At 40.2% G+C, this 27,742-nt stretch overlaps 1 protein-coding gene across 9 annotated transcripts in view; it reads right to left on the reverse strand.

The window, feature by feature from the left end:
* MPP7 (MAGUK p55 scaffold protein 7) overlaps nucleotides 1–27,742 on the reverse strand; it is a 152,464-nt gene that overhangs the window by 118,631 nt on the left and 6,091 nt on the right. The window contains exon 1 of one of the 9 annotated variants that reach the window (XM_083823658.1): nucleotides 21,399–22,414. The exons of 7 other annotated variants lie outside the window; for them this stretch is intronic. The gene's annotated coding sequence lies outside the window, so the exon portion shown is untranslated. Of the gene's footprint in view, nucleotides 1–3,865; nucleotides 4,105–21,398; nucleotides 22,415–27,742 lie in introns of those variants that run through there. One more of the 9 variants, XM_083823660.1, reaches the window with a different exon arrangement.

Below are 27,742 nucleotides of genomic sequence, written 5' to 3' on the forward strand. Positions count from 1 at the left end.
TCCAAACATTTATCCTTTGTTCAGCACAACTTTCCATAATCCATTTCTGTCGATTTGTGATTTTTTTTTTGATGGAACAGAAGATTTGGAGAGAGAGAACACGAATGAAAAAGTAAACAATATGTATTTTTTTCTCTGAGAGCAAAAGCAGAATCCACTTTCTCAACATATTTTTATCCCCATAAAAATCACTACAATAATTTCCAATGTAATCAATTTAAGGCTTTTTTAATATTAAGTTTTAAAATTGAATATGAGCAATCTGAAAAGTATATGCTTTTAGCTCAATTTTGGAAAATGTTTTGATTTATTAACTGATAATTTACTAGTTGCATCTTGAGCATAAGTAACAAAAAACTTCCTCATGTGTACAGGTGCACAGTAAAAGCAAAGTATTGCTAGTCAGAGGAAGTATGTGCATTTAATTTCCAGAACTCTACAAGCTTTGTGAGCCAAACTACCATGGGATGCTTGAGCTTGTAAAAGAAAACAAAGTTGAAGCTCAATGGCTAAGCAACGACACCTCCCAGGGCCTCTGGACTGTTAGTGCATCAAGCACAGCAAGCCCTCCTTGCAGCCTTCTCTTCCCTGTGACCGCCCTTCATCCTTCACTCTCGGTTCCAATTGACTCCACAATACCTACATGAAGCTCGCCTCCTGCCCTCCCCTGCTCCACTCCCTCTGCCTCTTCCTCCTCGGCAAGCTCTGGGAGCACCACGCCACCTAGTCCAGTGTGTGATTTGTCACCCTTCTTTACAGCTTAGTTTTCATCGCCTTCATTTTCCCCGTTTTCCTCTCTCCACAATGGCAGGTCCCCCCTTGCTGTCCCAATTCTACCTTGCAGTTCCTTGCTCCAGGCCTCTATCCATCTTACTGTCTCCTTGGGTGGCACTGCTGTGTACTCACTATTCTTGTCATGAATTCATGGTCTTCCCCTAACAAAGCCTCCTTTTACCCCTTTCTTCACAAATATCCCTGCGTCCTGACATGACACAGTTTGTTTTCACTTCCCCTACAGTTTTTGCTTTCTCCTGTCTCCATTTCCACTCATCCCACCACCGCCTCAGCCCTTACCACTCTATTTTTCACACTGTTGCATTCCAGTCCTAGATACACGTTCCAAACCTATTCTTCATTAGCAAGCACTTAGTTTATTACCCTCCAAACCTCAAATTTATGACAATGCGCAAGTGGTAGCAGATGGGGAGACACTTCTGCCTGCAGCTCCGTACCATCTCCAGGCTCTAACTAAACCCAGAGCAGGACTTTCCAATGTTCTGACTTAAATATTTATCAATGCTCAGTAACATCTGGAATATTCCCCCACAAGTTTGGAAACAATCATGCCATTTCCAAAGTTACACATTACAATACAAAGAGATACAGTTAGAGCTTTACTGCAACACTCGAAGCTTGACATATTCCATGAGTACAGACACTCGGCACACTTCAGCTGTGTAGGAACTTAATTGGCCGAAATAGAGTAGACATAATCGTAAGATTGCCAACTGTCTTACCAACCTGTGTAGCCTAAATTATAGTCCCACTGCAACTGGAGTGCTAGGCGCTGAGGTTCAAGTCTTATTGTCAAGTTTAAAAGCCAGTTCTTTCACATCTGAGATAGTGATGGATGAAGAAGAGTCAGATTCAAGGCAAGGGGTAAACTGTAAGTCAAGTTCACACTTCAGTGAAGACAAACTCTCAGATTTCACTTCATTTGGCCAAAAACATCATATTCAATCTTTATGAAGAAAATCATTTAAAATGATAAAAGGTCAATAAACACAAATGGTAACAGTACTTAACTTGGCAGTGCTACCTACATGAAGAATTTTCTGTTTTTCTTGTTCAACTCACAGCTTAATACATTACTTTATGCCTTAATGTATACCAGGAAAACACAGGATATGCAAAGAGTCCAAGTTAATGTTGCTGTTGGAAACTTAATGTTTGCATTTCCTGGATTTTGCAATTTCAACAAGGTGAACAATACTGCATTGATTCTATTTTGGCATTTGCTACAGATACCAAAGTATTTGTCCTTATTTTGTCTGAATCTGTAAAAATCAGAGAGTTAAGCAGTTTGATAATGAGCTTTTGACATTTTTTGTTATTCACAGAGGCCTATCCATCTTACATATCTTCCAGTTTATTAGACAATCATGAAGGTGGTGATGCTGTACAGATCAGTAAGCTTACCTGCTCCAGCAAGTGTAGCTAAATAAAAGTGTAGAAACATCTTAAAAAATGGATGCTTTTAAAATTAAAATATTGTGAACACAGAAATTTTGATGAAGCAAAGGAAAATATTCTACAGTAAAAACATTTCTTTGAGATGGTGTCACTGTAGATTCACTAATAGCACTCAAAACAGGAATGTGCAGTTAATGTAAACTTACTCATGAGAGGGTAAAAAAGAGGCAGTTCAATCTTCCCTCTAAATTCAACAGCTAAAATAACTTGAAACTCTGAAAAACAGAGGGATGGCGGGTAGCTGGATTCAGCTGAAGTGCAGCTACTTGTACAAAAATTATAGTTACTACAAAGCAAATGGCCTCTTCCAGTACATATTGATGGTGTTCCTTGCATTAGCACCCTTGAGATGGTAAGATAAAGAGCTGAACAGTGTCTAGTGTTGATCTGGCACTCTCTTCTACTTTGACAGATGATTTAAAGGCACTATGTTAACAGAGATCAGTTGAATATAAATATATATATTTAAAATCATTCTACATTCTCAGAACTAGGAAAATGTATAAAATTGTAGAGGTTCTTGAGATCACTTTAAAAGGAAGGAGTCTAATAACCTGTTGGCTATCTGGTACCTGCTTCATCCTTTCCATTCACTCCACCCAAAGAAGTCCTACAAAATTCTTGTTGAAAACCGATGCTGAGCACCACCGTGCCCACCAGTCCCTTCTGCAGGAATACCTACTGCATGAGACTGTCACAGCAAGCATTCCTGACCAGCAACTCCTATCACAGCATCAAAATACATTCCAAGTCACTGGGATGTCCTTCTTCTTAGAGCTGATCCTACTGCTGCCTGAGTAGTTGTCCTGTCTTGTGCCCATCAGTGTGGCTGGCCTCTATGGCATTTATCAGGAGGCAAATATTCAGAGCCGTGCTATAAAACTAACTTCAGTACTGCCCAACCAAAAGATTATGAAACAGATGCTTGCACTAAGACAGACTTATGGAAAGTTACACATGAAACCTTACAGTGCTGCCTTGCAGACAGTAGAAATGACAGCTACATAGGCCATAACTGAATGTGCCTTAATGGTACTAGATGTTGATGTCTCAGTAAGATCATAAAAGTGAATACAAACAAAAGCCCACAGAGTACTGTACTGGGAACAGCATCAATGACTGTTTCAGCAAGACCAGGGGTGCTACAGTTCCCTTAGACTGCAGCAACCTATGGGACCTGCAAAATCCAGTGAGACAGTTTAGGGATGGGGACAAAGAATTGGATGGGGGAAGATCAGACAGACAGCGTTCAGAAATCTCTATTCCTAAACAATTCACAGAGGCGATGAGATGGGTGATACCTTGCCACAAATAGAAAGATCATAAAGGCTATGACACTTCTGAATCCAAGGCTTATAAGGAGGATACAGGAAGAAAGAACAGAATTAACTGACTTACTAATACCCAAAGCGGACACACTCTGGCATCTTAGACAGTGGTGGTAATTCAGATTGACTAATACCTATTAAAATGGCACCCGCAACACACTTAGGCAGTACCAAGGAAAGGAATATAACAGCAGTCATTTATTTCTGGTTCAAGCGACCCTTTAGCATGAGAGCATGCCTAGGTAACCAGGCATCTATTTCTTGGAAATTTCCTCTGTCCTTACCGACTTTCTCAACACATGGGGCGTTGCTGCACTCCTCCCTCCTGTTCTGCAGATTTGCTTCCTCTTGCAGGGCAGATGGCCTCACCAGCAAAATCGCTGGAGATAATCCTGTTTATGCAGAACAAAACATGATCCACTTCTTGGCACGCAGGCAGTCCCCAATACAGGGATAAGTCTGCTGCTCCACTCGTACAGAAATCCATGCTGATACAGCACTGTCCGTGTCGTTTTTTGTTTGTTTTGTTGAGTTTTTGGTTTGTTTAAGAGCTAAGGCAACAGGTCTCTCCCCAATGCCAATCTTCCAGTCAGTTTCCTGCCTTCGGAAATGATGCTGCATGAAAGACAGATGCTGCTTTTCTAAACTTAAATATCAACAGAACTATAATGGTTCCTGAGGATTTGCAAAATTCAAGAGGCTATGAAAGGAGAACGCTTGAAAAAAACACAAACAGACAGAAAGGCTCTTCTTACCTAGAGCTCCCTGGATGGACGGGAGGAGAGGGATGGGGTCACAACAGGTATAACTGTAAAGAGTTTTCAACAAGCTTAAGAGACTGCTAATTCTCTGCTTTTGTAAACCTAAGATAATTTTTAGGGCTTAGTACCAAGTCCAGACCAAGAGCCTGAATTACTGTTAACAGCTGTGAAAAGCTCAGGTGGGACTTAAATAAAGAGATGATATTGGAGTTGCAACTCACACCTACATTAACCATTACCGTCATGACCATAGCAGCAACGTGACGCCGACAGTGAGGAAATCTGCCATCTGTGATGGTACAGAGGAAGACTAAATAACATTCGCCTTTTCAAAAGTTGCTGTTTGCTATGGGGAGTTCCATAAAACAAATCAGAAATGAACTACAATATGTAACAGCTATCAGCTTGTATTAGATGAAAAGAGTTTGATCTACACCAAATAAGACTAAATATTCTTAATTCCTCTTGAGCTGCTGCCTCTCTACATGGGTTAACATATTCTGTACATAAAAAAACAGAATCACTTGGTAACATCTTTAAGAAAGGGTTGGTTTGCTCTGCTAATGAATCACTCTTGCACACGGAGCAGAATCCAAACGGTTATCAGAGGATCAAACCAAGTTTTAACATGAGTGCCAATATACCAAAGAAACATTTTTTTGCAAGTAAGTATTCAAAATGAGATAGAGAATGTTCTCATAAACTTTCAAGTTAAAGCATTCCAAAGCCAGAAGAGGGAGCTCCTGCACTTTACAAATAAATCAGCATGGATTTCATCTTGTCTTTAGCAAGAAAGCATTTCCAATCTCATGCCACACATTTGCATCTGGTCACTTGCAAATATACAGCAAGAATCCAATATGAAACTAATGTATATGCATGACTGATAAAGATCAAAAATGGTTAAAATAGATTTAATCCACTGCTCCTTGTAAAATTGATCATTTTCCTATCATGTACACAGCACTGCAAAGCTGAAATCACATTGTCTGCAACCACTTTGATCAGTAGAAGGCACCCGACCTACACACAATGACAGGTGATAGGTATGAAAACCCACAGAACCTTCTAACAGTGGTGTTTTTCCTACCTTTCTTTTAAAGTTGAATAAATTGAACATGAGCCTTGTCTACCATTATAAGAAATAAGGAACTGGATTTTGCTAATTTTAAGAAAGTTGGGAACAGAAGAAACGTCTCTTAAATATTTGCAACTGTTTTAAGAAGGTAGTGTTTTCTGAAATGGCTCAAACCAGAATAGTTATCAATAAATCATTTCATTTTCTGCTTTTCTGACGAAGATAAATGAAAAGTATTTCACACATTTTGTGGTCTGGTTCCTTATTATAAAGGCAATATTTATCCAACATGAGCTCAGACCACAGAAAAGTCAGAGGGGACAAAACACAACTTTTCATAGCTTGTTTCATCAGAATACTTTCCTAAGACTTTGGTATCACTGTGATCAATCTGGTAGTTACTGGGCTGAGGGAAAATTCATGGAATATTATGGAATATAATGGATTGGATATTTGAAAGATCTTCCTACAGTGAATGTCTAAGTCATTTCTCTTCAAAGTACACACAAAGTGAATTCTTTGGTTTGCAACTGAACACACCTTAATTGTGGAGATAACCCGTGATTTGTTTCAGTGAAAATAAACTCATCCATGTGAAATTCTTACATGTTCCTGTTTCTTTATTAATTAAGAACTATTTCTTGAAATGAAATTAAACCCAATATAAATGTCCGAGACTGAGCCTGTCCTTTTTTTTTACCTGTAAGTCTTGTAAAGAATGTCCAAGAAATTTGTTCCCATTGAAATAACCCGTGAAAACTTATCTCTAGAAGACCTATGCCAGTTTCAAGAGGAAAGGTTTTAAGATGTAAGATGCAATTTGTTGGGAATATAGGAAATCAGATATTTCAATCTTGACTGGACTGAGTTCCAGGTAAGCACTCTGGTTTCCCACTTCATGTCCTTTTTCTGCTGTTTTGATTAAGATCCTTGGCCTTCTGGGTTCTCATGGCCAGTGAATTGACTTTGAAATGTTTCATTTTACCATGAGAAAAGTGACAACATAATGGATTTCTTCCCAAAGCAAATTTCTTCTTCTCTTTACTGAAGTCTGTATTAGCATTTCCCGCACAACTCTCAGCTTAATCAGAAATCTAAAACTTAGCATCATCATATTCCAGCAACCAATTAGCCATCTGGTCTGTCTTAATACTCTTGAATGAATGATTTGTGCTTAAAAGGAGAACTGATATGCTCTGGGATCTAGTCATCAACGACAAAGCTAGCCTAACTGCAACAGTCTGTTCAACAAAATCTGGAAATTTGGCCAGAAAGAGAGAAAAGTCATGCTTAGAATTTCCCGTTGTATCTGCTCTGACCTTTAACTGGGGTGCTGAAGGAGAAGAGGAAGAAAAACAGGGCAAAATGAGCAGTAATATTTGCTGCCAAATTTCACTTCACTGTCAGCTTTTACAGCATAGCAATATAATTATGTAGTCTAAATTTCATACAGTTACATAATTACTTGTCTCACTCATCGGTAGACTTCAGATACATGGAAAATATTACAGAGTATACGCTATTTTTCATGGTATATTATTTGCCAAAATATCACTGTCACAGCTCATTTCAGGTATGGCAGTGTGATTAAAACACACCAAGAAGGTTTTGACATGTAACTTAATTTCCACAAGTATTTTAATTTTTACTCATAACATCATAAACTAGTTTAAACAAACACTTGGGCCTGGGAGTTAATTCGCTATAAGTTATTAAGTGGATACCAGAAGATATTTCCTCACTATCTGGCCCAGCAGCTGGAACCAAACCAAGATACCACCTTTCAGCTGAAAGCAACAGAGCCGCCATCAGCAAGGCAGGGGCAAGGAAACCCAGCCACAAAAGCACATCAAGCACTCTGGAAGAGTTTTTCAGTGCACTCTAAATTCTCACATCCAACAGCCCAAGGAAAAAATCAACCAAACACACAGAATACCATAACAATACATGTCTGGTAGTCTTCGCTGTTAAGCAGATGGCATAACAGGTTTGCTTAGAGCTGGTCAGACAAAACTTTGCTAAGACACCTGCGATATCCAATAGTCGCATCACAAGGAAGCCCCCAGCTGAGAAAGTAATGAGGCAGAGAGAGGAAGAAAGAAAATTCTGTTTTCACACTGGTTTTAGTGGTCCCAAGTTGGAAGGAAAGAAACCTGTAATTTCTCAGGCTGTAGATATAATTCCAGCTTACTAAAGTACTAACTTTTTTAATGTGCCATGTCACACTATTTAAGTAGAGAGCATACACAAAACTGGATAGATAAATGTTAATAAATACAAAAAAAAAAAAAAGATTCGTCACAAAATATACAGGTAAGTACATGTAAATAATCAAACAGTGCATTTTGAAGATCAGAGCGTGCTTCTGTGTTGAACATATATTGTACATGTTGACACAAAAGAGGATGAGCAAGAGTTGTTAATCTCATTCTTCTCTTCCAGCTGCGCACAAAATCCCTTGAGGCCCTCACGAACTACAAACATACCAAAAAATAGTAGGAGCTTTACCAATGCAAAGGAATCACTGTATTGCTAGGTGGTTTTCAGAAAAAGGAAAAACAAGAAAACAAACAAACCCAAAACCCAACACGCTTCTTGTACTGATGAATAATATTAGAGTAACCACAGTGGACGTGGTCCAGCATCAAGGCTTCCCACAGTCAGAGAGTAACAACAGGTTTTACGGAATAGCTAACACATGGTCCTTCACTAAACACCTCGTGATCACACTACTAGAGCTGTGTACTTACAGCACAAAAGACTAAATGGCAGAAAACCTATGGCATGTCAAAGGAAGAGAGTAAGACCAACGTTACTAGCAATGTCACATGTGCTCACACAGCAACTGTCAATGTGAAAATGTACACCTATCTGAAAGATACAGCTACATGAGGGGCAACTTGGAAAAAGAGAAAGAAAAGGATATGGAAATAGCAATGCCTCTAGTTGTAAATTTAGCTTGGAATAAAGGAATGAAACACACCAACTAGGCACTCAAGAAGTTTTTCATAACCACTAAAAGCACCCAAAAATGCTGCCCAGCATTGGGTGGAGATGGGTTGTGTTAGAGCTAGCTACCATTCTCCTTCTCCCTTTGCTTTTTGAGATCCAAGAGTTTGACAACCAGCCAGCAGCAACAGATTATCTTCATTCCTGAAGCAAAAATGCCAGCAGTGACCAGCCCTACCACCATCCCTCGTGCTTTACAACACCAGAAAGCAGCCATCACTTCTTGGAAGTAGCTAAGCAGGACTTGCGAAGGCCAGTGATAGTCTTCACCAAATCAAGAAAAGCAAGGGCTGTCTATGATGAGTAGCTACGTCGTTGAGATACAGCTCAGCAAGTCAAGTGGTGGGATCTATTCCAGTCACACAGTCAAATTAGAGCTTAAAGGTAAGAGCTAAATGTAAGGTTACAAATGCATCACACTGAGATTTGGTGGTGAAGATTTTTGCATCCCACAAACTGTACCCAACACTTCTGTCCAACACTTACCCAAACAGGAACTTTGATGTTACTTGATGGTAGGCTAAAGGCCACAAGGCATGGTTAATTCCTCTCGATGCATATTTATACACCTATACATACCTATAAGGTATATATACAATGAATTCATATTTCCTATGTATCTTCTTTTGTCTTACCTTCCAACCCCGAATAAACCCACCCTGGCCTGCAGGTTTCAGCCAATCTGCAAAACGAAGTCTTCATGTGAGAAAGGGGGAAAGAGAAGAGCATGAAGTGAATGTGGGAAAAAAAAGTCCTTGCTGCTGCTGAAAGCCAAGGGAGGTGCTGAAACCATAGAACAAACAAGTATGATCAGTGAATTTGTGATCAAGTTTATAAAAAAACTTTACTAAGGACACCTGTAATATCCAGCAACCTCACCATAAAATCTAGCCTGGAAGAGGAGGTTGCTCCTCCCATAAAAATCTAGCAAGCACAAATTGAAGTAACATACGTTCTCTGTTAATACAGAAGTTACCCCACATCCAAGCTCATACTTTACAGTTACAAGTAATCATTCTCCCTCCTTTCCCACTCACCTGTCTCACTCACTGTACAGGGCAAATCCTGCTCGCTGTGTAGTGATCTGCGCTATACTGTTGTTTTACTGTTTTCATACATTTTCAAACTATTCATGCAAGACAGCACTGTACTTAACCCCTGAGCACTGATTAATCTGTACTGCCCTTTTTGAGACGCTCTAACATTTAAGTATACCTTAACGAAGACCTGTGTTTGCAAAAACACAGTTACAACTAACGTAAACCCTTGCTGAACACACAGAGGATTTCTGAGAGTTTGCTACCAAAGGCTCACACCGGGATCTCAAGCTGAAATACGTTAATTTAGCAGTAACTCTTGAAAAGTTTAATTACCTAGAAACACCAATTAAAGTCTAATCATAAATCTAAAGTCTAAAATCAGAAAGCACCTCTGTTGCAGAGGCAGAACACAATGCAGTTCCCCATTCCCGTAATCCACTGCCCTAACGATCCCTAACCTTCCCCTGCTCGCAGTCTTCTGCAATAGCTATAAGCCCCACAGCTTTGACAGTACCTGAAATTGAAGCATCTGCTCGAAAATTGTGCCATTCAGGACCCTCAAAACATTTACACCAACAGGACTAAATTAAGCTCTAAGTGCCAATTTTAGCACACCTGACTTACCACTTTTAATTATATTCTTTCTGGTCATGAAGCAATGCAGTTCCCTACAGTCTTTGTAGGAAAAAATACATGCTTTGGTATGACACATCCGCACCTACGTGGTTCATGAACCTCTGCAGGAGTCTTTGCCACTGCAGGTATCAGCAGCAGGCATTGGCCACCAGGCAGGCAGCTCAGCAACGAGGGGGCACCAGCTATATATGTGTTATATATACATATATATGTTATATATATATATATATATATAAAGAATGGAAATACGGTACGATTGGAAACATAAAAAGACAAAACATTTCTGGCCTGCTCCCAAATAATAGTGATAGTCCATAGTGATCTCCTGGTGTCCAAGGCTCTCCTTGCACCAGAAAGGAGAATCTGTTCAAACTGAAGGAGAAAATGCATTATTTTCCCCGTACTTCCAGATGTCTGTGGGACGTTCAGCTCAGCACTGGGAAAGAGCAGAAACTACACAAATCGGCCCAACAGCGGAGGCAGGGGGAGAACTGTATCCAGACTCGTTTACCTGCCATACGCGCACTGCCTTACTTTGTAGGACACAGTGTCCTCCCTGCTTGAAGAAAAGTGCATGTCTTCTCTAAAAGACCAGCTGAGAACAAGTCACAGACAGCCAGCAAAAAGCAAGTCCCATGTAAAGTTACGAAAGGACTGAAAAACAAGACGGGACTTGCTGTCTTACTAATCTGCGGGGAGGCGCTGGGAGGGCGCCAAGTTAGTTAATCCAAACACACAAACAAGTTAATGATGACCCGAGGGAGCAACACTGGATTTACACACCGAAGGAAACACCGTGTAGGAAAATGTTAAGAAACAGCCTGTATGTCAGAGCTCAATGCTAGTATTTCAAAAGCAGTTTAATTCGACCTTCTGACACACAACAAGAAGCCGAACCTCCCATGGAGAATCCCACTGCATCCATTTGTATCACGGGATGTGAATTCGCAACAGAAACTTCAGACTAAGCAGCACCCAAATTACCAAGTGCTTCTGGAACACCCTATCATGCACCCCCTGAGGACCGGGTCAAATTGTGACCTGGTCTGAGTTTCCATCCACCAAACCTAGAATCTTGTCTCCTGAACTTGCTGAGTTTTTCATATCAATTGCTATACAAGCGAAATTGTTACACAAACTGAAAAAAAAAATCAAGTATAAAAATGTTCACGTAACAAAATTTCCGTATCTAAATACCAGAAAGCAGAAACCTGAATTCTCCAAGGAGGAAAAAATACTTGTTGACTCCTGGCTTTAAAGACGCATATGAAAACATTTTGCTTCCCAGTCAATTACTAATGTAGTAAAAAAAATCATCAGCCTCTCTGAGAAGATGGATATTTTTCACCTTCTGAAAATGTTTTTCAAACTTAAATGACAAAAAAGAATTACTTCTAGTTTCACAAGTAGAGACATCAGCTTACAACCTAAAGACGGGCTCAGACTACCTTCATAAGCATGGGATAAAGAACTCTATGAATCCACTGACAAACATTTCCTAAAATAGTTGTATCATGTATCATAGCTTTCCTAAGCTCTCTGTTGAAAGTCGTTCTCTAAAATCACTGTTAAAAGGACAAATCTCTTGCCACTGTGTCCTAGTAATCAAAAAAATATCTGACATGAACAGAATCGCTCTAAGCCTTTTTGCTGCTTCCTTCAACCACATTCACATCCTCCACTGCATTTTTTTTATTTCGTTTTTAGGACAGAGTAGTATGCAAGCAGAACTGAATCCCATATTCATGGCTGATTTGTTATGAATCAAACATCTTCCCATGAAGCCACCCCTCCTGCAGAAGCAGGAAGTTTAGGATTTTTTTTTTAATTTTATTTTTGCAGCTGGATTCAACAGCACAGGGAGGAAAGGCTACTGAATAAAAACTGGATTTTCTGTCAACACGCTTTTATTTTAGGACAAGCTCAAGTACCCTCAAAAACAAAAATAAATTTGAACAACCACCCTTTAAAATAGATCCCAATATTAATTATTTACAAGGTGTCTCTACTCTCCTTCCTTCCTTCCTTACACTGAGCATTAAAAGCACCATCTTCAATACATAGGAACATCCCAGTACTTTGGAGACTAAAATTTTGTTTAGTATCCCTAAAAGCAGCTGTCCCAATCTTCTATATTTCATGTAATTCAAGTAACTACACAAAAAGCTTTAATTTAACAGTTGAGAGAAGCACAGCAAAACACCATGCTGCTCAGATGGGAAGAGGGTGCATCTTACCCAGTTAGCACACCAAACGTCTCCACACTTTCTAACCATTTTCATCTCCGTAGCTTTTTGTACAGTATTTTGTTGTGTAGAGACTCAGCCATCACTAGGGACAAGCTCATTTGTCTCTAATCAGCGGCGGTATAATCATACTGTAGAAGTGAAAATTTCTCCTAACAAGCAGTATTTAAAATACTATGCTAGTGAGTGTAAAATACCTACACTGCCTGTTCAGGCAGCACTCATTAGCCACCATCTAGTCTGAAATGCAGCTAATGAAACAACAATTACTAGTCCTTCCTCTGAACCTGCCAGTCCAAATTCTCAATGCTGGGTGTGTACGGCAGGAAGGCTGATCAAAACCTTTTAACCAGCTTGCGTGCTGCTGGGCCACCTCTTCTGTCCCTGGGAAAAATTGGAACCCAGAGATAAAAACCACATCTGCTCCTTGTCAGCTGTGAATGTGCTTGCTTTCAGTCCTCCTTATAATACTCTGATGTGATGATTTTATGGAAAAACAGAGATGAAGAGAAGTAAAATACCGGGGAAGTATCTGACTTCTAGTTCAGCACAAAATTACAGATATTCGGAACTTATTTCAGGCTTCTATCAAACCGGAATGTTATTTCCAATGCCATCACTACACTGTTTCTGTTTAATTGTTTTCTGATCCACCTCTGAATAACATGCACACAACCTGGAAGTCAGCTCTGTGTTCTCGATTCATAATGAAGATATTGGTAATCTAAAAGTTTCTGATGACCCAGCACACTAACCTATACTCTTCCATTGCTAGCGAAGGCCTGACACTACCTTTTTGCTCTTCAGCCAACCTCTTATAAGGAGATAAAAGCAATAACTAAGAAAAATACCAACCCTTCAATACTTCGACTAAAGGGCAATCCCATTGATTGTATTCTGCACTATGTGGCCACGACAGAGTATCTAACACATGTTGAAGACAATGCAGGTTAAAACTATTTCTTGCGCCAGCAACCAGCAGTATGGCACCTGAGTCTGACTCTGGGCTAACACAAATAATACCTCCAGATTTGTAGAGCTCCTCATTGAGGCCATTTTTAGCTTCGTTTGTTCGCAACACCTTGTGAAAATAAAAGTTCTAAAACTTATGCCACGTGTAAAGACTCCTTCTTGCATTTTGTTTGGTACCCCACATTCTCAGATATAGTGAATAAATAATTTACTATTAATTTCCTTCCATTATTTATAATTATCCTTCATGTCTTCCTTCAAACACCTTTTCCGAACCAAAATTAGTTGGTTCTTTTTTTTTTTTTTTTTTAATGGAGAAGCCACTTCCTATTTCTGATGTAGCCTGTTACCTCTCTTTTCATTTACACTGGCTAAATACCCCAGGACACTTAGAATTGTCAGTCCGGGAGGAGATGCAAATGTTAGAGTATTGACAAAATTTTGGTGGTAATACTGTTTTGCCCACGATTTTAGAAACAGGCTATGGATTTTTCCATTCCTATCTGCCTGTACAAAAGCTCAGGAACTTCCCAGCATTTTCACAAGTGAGCAGGAGTCAGGGCCCAGCCCCTGCCCCTACGCAGTAACTAGGTCACACAACTCAGCACCCATCACTTCACGTGACGTGCACTGGGTGATGGAACAGGGACACATGCTCCACTTCTGATTCCAAGATGCTGTGCCTCTTCGGCCTTTCCTCACTGGGGAAAAAGAAAGAGCCCACAGCCTCACCACCCTACTTCAATTTGTCTTCCTTGTCCCTAATTTCTTTTAGAACAAAAACAAAACCCACAACTATTTCTTGTCACTGAAACAGCAAAAGGGGGGCTTTTATTTACAGTGCAATTCAAAAATATGTTTTGATAGTAGTAAATAAGTTAAATGAAAACAGCATTTGTATAGCCAAATACATATGAGCACACAGAAAATTCTTCTATGTTTATCCCAGATAAAAGTGAACCAAACCCATTTACAGCAGGATGAGAGATGGCATAATGGTACCACATGCAATAACTCCTAACTGCATATGAAAATAATCACAATCAGAAGAACTCTTATGCGAATGTCAGCATGCAGGCTGTCACAGTCGTCAGCTGTGAAATAAACATATAAAATAATAGCTCGACATTATGTTTAAACATAAATGTACAAGTCATTTTCCCTGCCTTGTCTGGTGAACATGGCAAACAAAATGTGAAATTGGCATCTACAGCTTGTGAAGACTCTAGAATACAACAACCAAGATCATTTGTAACAACAAACTGTCTTTCCAGAGTATTTTTTATTCATGTTATAATAAGAAAATCATTAAGTTTTGACCAACATAACATCTTTTTAACCAACTCACAACAACAGATCTGCCTTTTCATCCTTTCTGTAAGATGCTTCTGCCTGAGAACATTTTCCCCTTTTAGAAAACAAGATGTTAACAAGTTCACGCATTAAACCACAGCTCTCCACCACATAATAAAGTCCCCGAAATTCAACACTGCCTTAAGCTAGTCATTACAAGTTACTGCTACAATCACTTCTTAATTGATTGAGAAATAAATGCAATATCAATGAAGGTGACAAGAAACATTTAAGACAGTAAATATCTAATGGGAAAAGGGAAAAACAAGAGAGAAAGGACTCAGTGCTCATTAAAGTGAAAAATGCCTTATGCAATTACTTAATAGGAAGCTGAATACATCTATTCACTGGATCTTAGCAAATTAAGTTTGCCTTCTTTTCTCTGAATTCCATTAATACACAGACATCATGATGCAAAACAAGTCTGCCCATGCACTTGTACTTTTGTTTTGAACTGGAATGTCTCAGCATAGCAAACATACTTATCTTTTTTCCATCTGTCCTACACATTTACTCATGTTAAACGTGTGACCAACTCCTATATGAATTAATAGAAGTTTAGGTGCACTAAAAAGAATCAAAAACCAGCTAGTTGCTTAAATTACTGTTAGAAAACAAATTGGAAAATTCCTGTTTTAGGTTCATGCTTCATTTCTTGGACCTTACATGAACTTACTAGAAATTATATCTTGTTTTTTTCATACCTGATCAACTTAGTTGTCTATTTGAAAACAATAATTTAATTCAGATTTGGAGTTGTATTAAGGCAATTATGTTCTACGTATGAAAATATTCAGATTCTTAGTCACTTAGCAGCTGTAACTAATTTTGCAGCCTGTGACTTCAGATCCCTTAACTATGAAAGATTTAGGCTGGACACATTGCAGAGATATTGTACATTTGGTCAGCAGCTTTAAGACATCTCCTTCAGAATTTTACTTGTGATTAAGCTCAAATTCCAAGCTATGTTCTGCCCACCTCCGAAAAGCTAGAAGAGTTAATTAGAACTACAAAATTAAAGTACACACCCTAAAAATTACAGTGTAACATTACTTGCAATCCAAAATACACGTGTACTCAGAAAGCAACCACCCAGCTATGCAAGGTGCTCTAAGGACTGCCGTACAAAACAGGTGCTTTGAAAAGATGCAGAGACCATCCCTCAGTACTGTACTGCAGAACACAAGTTAAGTCGGAGTCAAGCTAGCTGGACTTCAGCAAGAAAGAGGAATCCTGCAGAAGAGAAGAGTGAGAAGAACGACAAAATCAAAGCAACAGCCTATTGAAATCTCTGCAGCAGAATTACGTTGAAGAGAGAAGCATGACTAGATGCTGCATATTACAAGACAAATGCTGCAATAACAGACAAAAGAGATAATGCGATCCAAAGTGTTTTCAATGTTCAAATGCATAAGAATGAACACATCTCATAGCTATTATTATGTGATTTGAAATGAGTAGGATTTAAATACAGCCTTGACATGATGCTGAATTTGGAAAACATCTTCCTGTTTATGAGCTCAAGTGAGAGGCAGAATAATAGCATCATTCACAGCAAATTAAGAAAGGACGTAAGAGGAATTTTAGAAATGGTGACAAAATGGTGGCATGAATTGTGTTATTCAAGAAAGCAAGTAATGCGCTTTTTTAACAATCATAAGTTAAGAGTTTCCGATAGTTTATTTCACCCCCAATAGTAATAAATAATACTAATAAAACATTTTCCAATGCAATTTGACAGTAACACTTTTTTTTTTTTTTAGAAAATCTGGTAATATATGTTCAGACATTGCAGACAATGAAAAATTTGCTTTAAGTTTTTGTAACAGGCATACTCAGTTTTAGCTACTGACTACATGTCAGGAGAATTCATTTGAAGCACGATGGCAATGCAGCGAAACCAACTGAACAAAGTTCACAATCTGCGTCCAGAAGGTATGCAAAGTAGTTCGAGTGCTAGTGATGATCTAGGAAAATGAGGCAGAAATCAATCATTCTTTCTAAATTAAACAGATTTTTGTGCATGAAATTAAATAAAGCAGTATTATTATCCTTTTGTTGAGTTCAATGAAAAGCTAAAAATATGGCCAATATAAGACTTTTTTTTTTTACTTCCTTCCTTCAGATCAAACTAGAATCCATTATCTTCTTTTTTCTGTATCCCAACAGATCAACTAATCCAATACATTTATTTCACATGCCTCTAGTGAGTGAACAACTGAAAAAATAGGAAGAGAAAGCGCTTCCATTAGAAATCTTAAAACAGTATCTGTCTATCACAAGCCATTTCAATTTTCACAAAAAAAACTAGCACTGTGTTACTTTCAATTAATGATTTATTGGGGAGGATACCTCTGGAGCTTCTAAGTTAGGACTGACATTTGAACAGGACACAACCAGGCACAAGTAAATCAAACTGAAGTAAGCCTAGTTTTCTATGGAGAGGAGAAAGGTATTTCTGTTACAACGAGAAATTGCATGAGAGGTTCCCTCTACCCCACTTATTCCAATGAAAGTAACACGCATTCACAAGAACTTCTAAAAACTATGTTCTTCAGCTAAAATTGCTAGTTCTATTAATTCCTTTCTGAGAATTTCAAGTGTTTGTATGATTATTAAGAGATGAAGGTACTGGAAATGCAATCAGCTCTGCACCATTACATCAGTTCCGCCCTTACAACTTCCTCTGTGATTTACTTAGGTGAACATCTCTCTTGCTAATGGCATTTCTCGGTGCAAGGTAGACACTGCCTAACTTCTTTATGATCCCTTTAGATCTTCTGGTCCTTAACAACCTGCTACTGTTCCTTTCCCATCCAAAGAGCTGCATACTGTTGATTTTGAGCAGCAGTGCGCTGGATTCCTCTTTCCAGTCATTTCCTTGCCTACATCCTAATAGGGGTATCATCATCTCCTTCACTCCACACTCCTTTCTTCCCATTAGAGACAGAAGAGTGCTTAGATCATTATGCTTCTTTATCTACGACCCTTCAGAACATTTTGGTTTCTTTTTAAAGATTTTCTTCAATCTTAAAGAGAAGACACTAGTTTAAAACTGTATTCCGAAAAGACAGGTAGGGCATTAGACAGAAAAACAGTCACGCACCTGTAACATCACCCTCCATTGCTCACAGTAGCAGCATTCACAGAGCAGACGTTCACTGGTTTAAGGAGTTTCAGCACTGTAGTTTCCAAAGCACTACTGAATTCCCCACTGCTCACTGGTTGAAGCAGCAAACAAGCTTTGTTTTACTGTTCTACTGTATAGTGCCAGAACAAATTATTGTTGGCTACAGAATGCAAGCCTTAACCTAAGGTTCATACTTACAGTCGTTATTCTTCAGCTGTCAAACTGAAGAGGAATATCAATAAGCCACATAAATCTGTAAATGCTGATTAAAATGCAAAAGGAGAATCAGCCGGGGTACAGAGGAATTACAAGCTTCCAGAAAACGTACTCATCTCCCCGTGGAAGAGTGATGTTCCAGTGTGCCTCAGGTTGTTACTTAAAAGTGTTTGGATTGAGTATCGGTAAACATCAGCTCCTGGAAGATTTCAGTAAAAAGGCATGTCCTAACATTAAAATATCACTTTCTGACTTTTTAGTAAAACTGAAGTAGAACAACTCCATTTGAAATATTTAATTACGCAGAAAATCTAAATCTCGTATCCAATTTTCTTTCACCAAAACCTCTTTATCCTCAACATTACAGTAACTTCATTTATTCTTAACATTAACAGGTGCTGTTTGAATCCAGTGCCAAAGAGAGGATAGGACACAAGCATAATATTACATTTGGAAACACGAGTGAAGTTTGGCAGAAGCTGATGTGTTGAGGTATCTAAGACACTGCACACGTGCTCCTTGCAATGCACTGTGCCAACTCTGAAAACCACACCACGTTAAGGTAAGATGTCTTACAGGTCAGATGTATGGACTGCACTTGCTCCATACTCCAGACAACACAGGGCACAAAAACAAACCCACAACGGCCCTCCACACGCATTTTCCTTCCACCTCACAGCCAAGCTCAAAAGGGTGCAATCATACGAGTGTTCAAAATAATTTTCATTAGTGCTTCTTCACTTACTTTATAGACTATCTTTCAAAGACAAAATGAATAACGCATCCTGTTGCAGCACGCTAAATATACAGACCCTGGGAACCAGGTAAACTGAATATAAGCCACTTTCTCTTGGAGCTGCAGAATTTTTGGCACATACCAAACCCATACATTCTGCCGCTGAGTGTCCGTCCTCATGTTTTCACCTGATCCATACAAACCATTCAGGGCATGGCACACCACCTTTTTCCAGTAAGGAAGGACGATCCCATCACCTTTTGTGCACACTGTCACAGAAAGCCAAGGCACCTTTTCCTGATATGACAGTACGTGTTTCATAGCGTGCAGGAATTGTAGAGCTAAAGAAATTATTCATTCACTGAGACAACTATTGTCTCACACTGAGAACTCCAGATCTAACAGGCTTCAGCTAAGAAGCAATAGATAACATTTTCATGGTTTCATTGAGTAAAATTCTTAACTTCTTTTTCCAAGGTAAATAACCCATTAAGAGCCAAAGTTGGCTGAATTTCATTCTCGTGAAAACTTTGCCCAAATGAAACTCCCATTTCGCATACGGAGCAGGCAACGTGGAGATACACATATATGAAAACACACCCAGTAAGTTTGGTTTTGGAAGTCAATGCTTTGGAAGTTTAAGAGCCAATAAGTTTCCCAGCTAGGTTGTCCCCTTCTAAGATCTCCCGTTTTTTGCAATCCTGCCTTCTTCATCTGAAGAGAGAAGGTATTTTTCACGCACGTGTTACATCACTCAGGAACTAAAAAAAACAATGTTTCTTAAAATTGGAAGTAGCTTCATAGTTGGGTCTTCCATTACAGCCTGCACATGCAGGTAGCAAAAGCATCTTCCTAACACAAGACTGCAGAAAGTGGTAAGGAATTTAGTTTCTAATTAATACGAGGCTTACATGAATGTCTAAGGTATAGCCTAGTTTCCTACTAACCAGCTTCACTGCCCCAGCACTCCACAGTACGGATGTCAAATTCTAGCCGAGCAATCAGTCCCATCAGCATATGGCCCTAACGTGCCTGCCTCTGTACTTCTGCAGCCAGGAGCCTAATCTTTATGAGCTGCAGTGTTGAACATTAGAAGGCTTAAGTTCTTTTTTAAACCTGGGATATAAAACCTTCCAGTGCATTATAAACAGTGCTAAGTGTTTGTTTTACTTTTTCCAACACATCAGCGCTTAGGATTCTAAGTGGAAGGAAAGTAGGTCAGGTTTTCCTACTGAAGCTTTTTCAAACTCTTTAATTTTTTGTAAATTCTACAAAATGCATCTGCCTTTTACATCCTTCATTAATATCTTAAGAATACAAACCTCTGAAGTGCACTTCAGTTTACCAAAAGCCTTAAGAGTAGCAAGCATCTATGAATATTAGAGAAATATTTAAGCATAAGTCCATTTTTTTTTGTTACTGTGTGCTAGGTCTGGCTTATCTTTGATCACAGATTTTTGCAGTAACTCATTAAAAATGCACAAGGAATTTGCCTGCACGGATCAGCCACAGAATAGTGATCTGAACATTTAACATCCTGCAGGGGAAAAAAGGTGGAACCCGTGCACTGAAGGGGTGCTTTGAACACTTTCGAAGGATCGTCGTCTGCATTTCTTAATGAGAGGACATTCACCGAGTCCCTGCTGATTACACAATAGTCTCAGAGTTTAAAACACAGATTTTTCTACCTTCACGTTTCCACTAGTGCACTACGCCAACAAGGAAGCTACTATTTGCTCCTTTTATCAGCAGTAGTACAAAGAGTAAGGCACACCCTGCTGAAGCAACTGGAAAAACCTGCTACGTGAGAGCAGACAAGCGAGCACCCATACCTTCACCTCGCTCCACGTTTCTACAGGGACTTGGCCTTAGCCTAGCTGGGGAAAGCTGAGCAGAAAAGCAAGGCCTGGGCATAAACACAGCAAGGTAATTCCAAAAGAAGAAGAAAAAAATAATTAAACTAAAAGGACAATCTTGGCACAAGACCTGGTTATCGCCAACTGATCTTGAACAAACTGAGGCTGAATATTGCAAGTAGGTTCCCCACGCTGAGCACACTTTAGCTCTGGAACAGGCTTCTAATTAAAGTCGTGGGGGAAAAGGCCCAGCTGGTTTTGAGGCAGAGCTCCATATGTCTATGGCTGTATGCTGAAGCTTACAAGAGCATGGAAATAAACTTGATGAATAGGGAGGTCCTTTCCTGTCCCACATTCCTAAGAGAACAATAACTGTCAACCAAACAGCATCGCTCCGATACAGCTCGAAGATACAACCATCTGTCAGGCAGTACCAAACAGTAATTAGACCAGAGAAAGCAAAAACATATCAATGTCATAGCAGGACAAACTTCGCCAAGAATAAACTTCACAGAGGATCTTTTCACAAATGTCTTAGACTCACAACCACGCTTCCCGTAATTTCGTAGCAGAAATTTATTTGCTCCCGGTGCAAACACGAGATGCACCCAGCACACCTCCTGTTCCCAGATCGGGAAGCGCTCAGCCTAGCTGGTCTCCACTCAGCTAGCAGCCCCGGCACCTGCACGCCCGGCATCCTGCACACACGCAGCGGGTCGGCTGCCCCAGAACGGCGTTACGGCCAGCACACCCAGCAGTCCCTCCGCTCGCTGCAGTCACTTACCATTCAGCTCGGGCAGGATGATTCAGAACCAGCTGGCACCTGCTTTGCTACTGAAGGCTTCACACAGCCATTTCTGCACACATCACTAACAAGAAAACTGCCGCAACCGCCGTGGTGTAGGACCTCCCTGGTAAGACCAGATCTGCTCACAGAAACCCCATATCCCTTCAGACCAAGCATTACAGGTTGAAGAGCAGATGGTCTTTCAGGCTCACCAACCTTTCCACTTGCTTGACATCTAAGATATACATAACAAAGTACGCAAGCTGGTCTAATACAGAATATTTGCCTCCACCTACGAGTCTTTCAGGCTAGGACACCATTTCTTCCTACTGGGTCCAGGCCAGGGGTGGGGAGTGGGAGGAGGATCTGGTATCCTTGTTTATTATTGCAATGTACCTGAAATTGAAGACAAACAGCACAATACTTTTGGCTGATTGGCTCCACCTGTTCATGCACCAAGTCACTGAGCACATCACGCATCTACTGTTCCCCTTCTACGTGCCAATACCGAAATGCAACAACTGAGGGCATAGCACGAGTGCTCATCAGGAATCGTCCACGTAAAGCAAACTGAAACAAAACTATTTGCTATTTCTTATAAAACACGAGCTCGAGATACTCAAGGAAATTATCTGGCAGCAGCCAAAAGAGCAAACTATAGGAAATATTTTTTCTATACAATATCTAGATTAAGTTATAATAGCCATAGCCCAACTATTCAGGTAAGCACTTAAGACATCTTTAGAACGAGTCCTTCAGTGGCTGCTGAGCAGAACGGAGCAGACACAGCCTGTCAGAGCCCAAAGTTTTGACAACAGTCTTTGTCAGCAGGCAGGCTGCTACACCAAAACCCAGGCTGCTCTATAGCCATTATTGTTCTTTACTTCTAAACATCCTCTCCTGGTCATTTCTGAAGAAAGTATGACAGCTCTTACATTCTCATCAGGAGACCTTCCTTCATTAACACACCAGCTTCCTTTTTGCAGTTGATTTCCCCTCTCCCCACCCCCTTGCAAAACCGTTGTGGTCAAACACAGAAAAGTTTAGCAGAACAAGAATAAAACTCGCGTCTGAGCAGTAAAGTTGACATAAAATAAAACTGTATTTTTTCAGCTTTATTCTCCTGGTGAAGCACAGAGCAAGGTAGCTGCAGAAGAACGCTACAATCCATTCTTAGTTTGTATCACACCACCACATTTTCCTCTACTATTTCAGTACATCTGGTTATACTAGAATACCAACACTTTTTTAGACTTGTCGTCAGAATAGCACACACTTACATTCACTGTAAGTGCCTGCAGATCTGATTTATAGTATATTCCAGACATATGACTGTATAATTCAGACAAGCTTAAAAAAAGTATGCTGAAAGAAGATACTACCAAGGACTTCCCACTGGCTCTGCTAAGCGTAAGAGGACATATTTTACTTGACCTACCCTACTAATCTCAGTAAATTGGACCTCAGCAACAGATGCAAAGCTCAAGTGACCACTTACAAATCCTTAATGCTGCTCCACCTCCAGCCTTTGATCAGTTTTCTTCTGAAAGTACCGAATGGACCTGTGCTCCTTAGCCTATGTAACAGGCTCCTCTTAGTCCAGGAGCTGACCTCTGGTACCAGAAGCAGGGTTACTGCTCCCGACTTCAGCTGCATTGCTCCCTATCACATACAGAAAGGCATACACTGGGATACAACAATAAATTCTAGATCTAAGTAGTTCAGAAACTGTTTTGGTTATTTTGCTATAGGACTTGATAACAAATTACAGAATTACTACAATATCATATACGTGCAGGCTGACATTCATATTTGACAGTCTGACCCAAAAGTAGCTAAAATGTATGATGAAATCTACATTCACAGCTTTCATTCCTCTGAATATTACAAAACTATAAGCACACAAATTGCTTGAAGCGTAATTCACCTTTGCACAAACATAAGTTAAACTAGAATTGTTAGAAAGAGCATTTTGGATCACAAAAGGCCTTTACCCCATGGGTCCCTACCCATGTTTGTACTAAAAACATAAAAATTGAACTCTTCAGAAACACTGTAAGCATTGCAAAGCAAATAAAAGGAAAAATCATCTATACAAATCTAACTTCTAGCACTTGGAAAACATTTGGGCAGTTAGAATTACACTTATGTGAAAAGCACTATCTTACCCTCTTCTGCTTCTTCCAGACTTCACCCATGGAAAATTGACAGGATTCCCCACCAGGCATCCTTCCTACTACCCTATGCTGAACCCTGGCCAGGCTCCAGCAGCCTGAAGGATTTTGCTATGCCACTGCAGTGACAGCAAAAACCCGTGTCCAAAGTGGCAAGTTTGGTTTCTTGGTTTTGTGTGTGTGTGTTTAAGTATGTTATCTTGAAACAATACTTTCAGAAATACCATCTTTGAAACTTGAATGGGGTGGTTCCTGTACACAAATTCTGGATCTCAAGCATGTTGTTTACGCCAAGTGTCAGGCTGATAAAGTCACGTAAACTTGCAGTTTTAATAGCAAGTTTATTTTTCCCTTCTTCATTTATATTTAATACCAAGCTCCCAGACCTACATAGGTCATTCTGGCAGCTGGTACAATTGCATGCCAAGTCACAAGCTAAAGACTCCGACACCAAAATGTCAAACCAGCGACCCTCTGATGAGGGTTAAGCAATAGCGAAAGAAATCTGCCTTCCGGAACACGGCCTGGTTGAGCAACATGGAGACAAGGTCTCAGCATCACATCAGGAACTTCCTAAGGAGAAGCCCAAGCCAGCCTGCTCATACTGTTCTCTTTGGCGTTGTCTAACCAAAAAAAAGGAAACGCAGTACACTATGCCCCTTGACGAAACGGGTCACTGACTAGGAACCACTGACCTTCACAGTGGTACCGTGACTTTAACTCATAACCAGAATTCAAACGCTAGGGCTGGAACCAGTTTCTTACTTGGAGACCAGAGTAGCTCATCCCTTGACTCCTCAAAAAGTGTTTTTTTTTTTTATTTAAAGTCTTTACCATCCCTCTTTTAGTTACAAGATTCATGTAGGATCCAATAGATTATATTAGCTTTCCCTTGAGCTTTACTTTTTCCAAGGATACTCTATTCTCTTCCAGCATTTTTTTCCTGAAATGTGCTGATTTTATCAAAAGAATGGTAAGCACCTAACGTATTTCCCCCCACCTTGGCCTAGGAAATGTTTCATTGCCCAAGGAGGCAGGAAAGACTCATCAGTGAGAGAGGAGTGCTGCAACAGTTATCTCAACTGCAAGGTCAAAAGTAGGAGTTGTAGACACACGCACGCGCACACACACAAACAAATCCATGCTCCTTACAGTAAGGGCTGTCTTGTGCTTGAGTACTTACGCTATAAAATAATTTTTATGTATAGCAAATGTGCATGCAAGAGGGAGTATATGCATAAAAACATCCAACATTCATGGAAAAAAATTAACTTCAAGTAAGAGGAAATGTGTAGCTCCCCATGTATGTGTAACTTCTAACTTAAGACACTTACTTCTAAATGTCTCTGCAACAATGCAACAATGCAAACACTAGATTTCAGATTACTTTTTCTATTACAGTTTCTATCCAGCAAAGATAACAATGTGGAAAAAAAATGTAACATTTGGCAAAAAGTAACCAGACGTGAAGATTTCGTGCTGGCTGTGGCACATTCTCACTTCTCTGCTGGGGAAGCAAGGCTGCCAGCTGCCACCTATGCCCATACCAAGGCTCATCTCTTCAGCCTGCGTTCCAGTGCAGAGGTAACATCTCGGCATACTACTCAGGAATGAGCTCTGGAGAAGACCAGGCGCAGCCATTACTTACTAATTCAGAGCAGTGTATTACTACATTTAGTAGTCTACTATTACAGCCGTTACTACATTTTACGAGGTCTCTAAAAAGTGTTCTGAGAATTACGTAGAAATCTGTCTCTCTGACGGCAACAGAAGAGATGAAGAGGAAGAGATCATTTCATTGGAAGATGCAAGCCAACAACAGGAGTGAGGCACTAACATTTGTTAAGGCAGAATGAGAAACAACCCCTGTGAGAAAGAGGGTAACATATGCTTTAAATCCATGTAAGATAGAAGAGCATGTAGGTCACAAGGCCTGCGCTAACAGGGCACAAAAGGAAAGTTTAGCCCTTTGCTTATTGCACTCTCAATTCCACCTGAAGAGAAGGGAAATCAGCATTTGCATTTGACCAGCCAGGGGATCAGAAGCAGCTGGCTGCAAGGAAAGGGACAGAGACGTGTAGACACAAAGGTTGGACGTGGTGCTTCGGGATTTGTTTTAGTGGGTGACATTGGTAGTAGGGTGATGGCTGGACCAGATGATCTTGGAGGGCTTTTCCAACCTTAACGATTCTAGGACCTCCCCAGAGAGGTCACCTGCCTTGCAGCCTGGGAGCCAGGAGCATGGGAAGCGTGCCGAGCCCTCAGCACAGGGCTCAGCAGCTCCCACCATGTCCGGTGCAGACACTGAGCACACTCCTCCTCTCATCCCAATGCTGAGGAACTGCACAAGCTGCAAACCAGCAGGCAAATATTTAGCCAGAAGCACCAAACTGGAAGACAACGTTTGCTTTCTGGACAACTGGGAGCAACTTCATTTACTGTTTTGATCTTCACAGGGTGGGCAAATGTGCTAATTGAGATTTCTTATGTAGCTGCTCTGACATACTAGAAACTTAATACAAACACACTGAGCAGCCACACAAGGTCCAATTACTTAAATGAACATTTTCCTATTCCTGGAGTATGGCATTAAACGCCTTAGCTTTAGCCTGCCGTTAGACTGTATCAATGGGCATGCAATGTTTTCAGGAGCCTAGAAATATTCCATTCATAAAATGAAGAGGTTTTCTCTCCTGAAGTACCACAGGCCCCATTTTCCATCCTGTGAATACATGCAGTGCACCTGCTGGCTCCACGTCACCCCCAAGGCTTTTAGCTGTGATGACAGCAGGCTGATTTTAATAAGCTGCAGTGTTTTGATATGTAATATACGTGCCTATTGAACTGATACATGTATTTTAAATATTAATGCTACGTCCAAGCTAGATGAAAGCATTAGGGAATTTAGAATAAGCGATTAATTAAGGTGGGGCACTTAATTCCCTGAAGAAAGACAGCGGTATGCAAAATGGTGAGTTCACTACTCGCATAAAGCACCCAGAATGTCTCCTGTTTTCTTTCAAATTTAATTGCCATCACCCGTAGGAAGCCAAAACCACTAGCCAGAACTCATTATATAGTGTGATAAAGCTCAAAGTCTGAGGAATAAAATGGAAATTCAACATTAATGAAGTGGCGTTTAATCATCTGTCATCATCGATTACGCTCGGCCACCTACACAACCAAGTTACAGAATTAAGCATAATGTTACAGATGCTGTCTGCCTCTATTCATAGAGCAGTAAAAAGAGTATTCAACAAAAAACTATCTTCCTACAGGATGTTTTAATTCTTAACAGTAACAAATAAATCCATTACTGCCTTTTATTTGCTGAACAGAAGGTAACCACTGGTAGAGTTCCTGGACTGAGACCACCTGTCTTTGTCTTAGACGTTGGTTATTATGGTTCCTGTGTATTTTTCCAATTAGTTAACTCTGATACAATGTCTTTCTGTACCTAAAATACTCGAACTCTTCCTCCACAGCTACCCCAGCTACAGACTCCTCCTTTCCAACAAGCTTCTGCATGGGTTTAACACCCTTCCCATCTTTTTTTCCCCTGTTGAAATGAAGGTTCTTAACGGTCTGCATTTATCGTGGTGGGAAAGTTCAGTGAAAAGCCCTAATAAGAATGAATCTAAATGATCTTTATTACGTAATAAACACATATTTATCATGAAATCAGGAATCCAAACAACTCATTGAATACAATACAGTGTTAGAAAACATTTAAAACATTTTTCATAGTTTCTAGGAAACAAAAGCTGTTTGCAGGTGGTACAATGAAGTTTTCAACTCTTCTCCCCATTGTCAGGCTGCTCCTTCGGCCGCTGCTCCCTCCAGTAACTGCCTTGCCGACCCTTCCCTGGCCACACTTAGGGCAGAAGTCTCCAGGTCCAGTTGTCCAGGAAGACATCTTCCTCCACTGCTGCAGTCCTGAAGTCAGCTATTTCTGGTCACATTTTCTCTGTCGGTCTGGGTGCACACCACTGATCAGAAGTAGCTGTCTTGCAGCAGACACAAACAGAGAGAAGTCCTGGCACTTGCTGGTTGTAGCCACAGCTCCACAGATGATAGCACGCATCTTTCCTAAGCTCCTTCCAAAAATTGGTTTGCCTGATGACTGACCACTCGGCTGCTGCACACTGCTTTTGGTCTCCTTTTGAA

Source organism: Anser anser, assembly GCF_964211835.1.
Source record: "Anser anser genome assembly, chromosome: 2".
In the NCBI taxonomy this organism is placed as follows: domain Eukaryota; kingdom Metazoa; phylum Chordata; class Aves; order Anseriformes; family Anatidae; genus Anser; species Anser anser.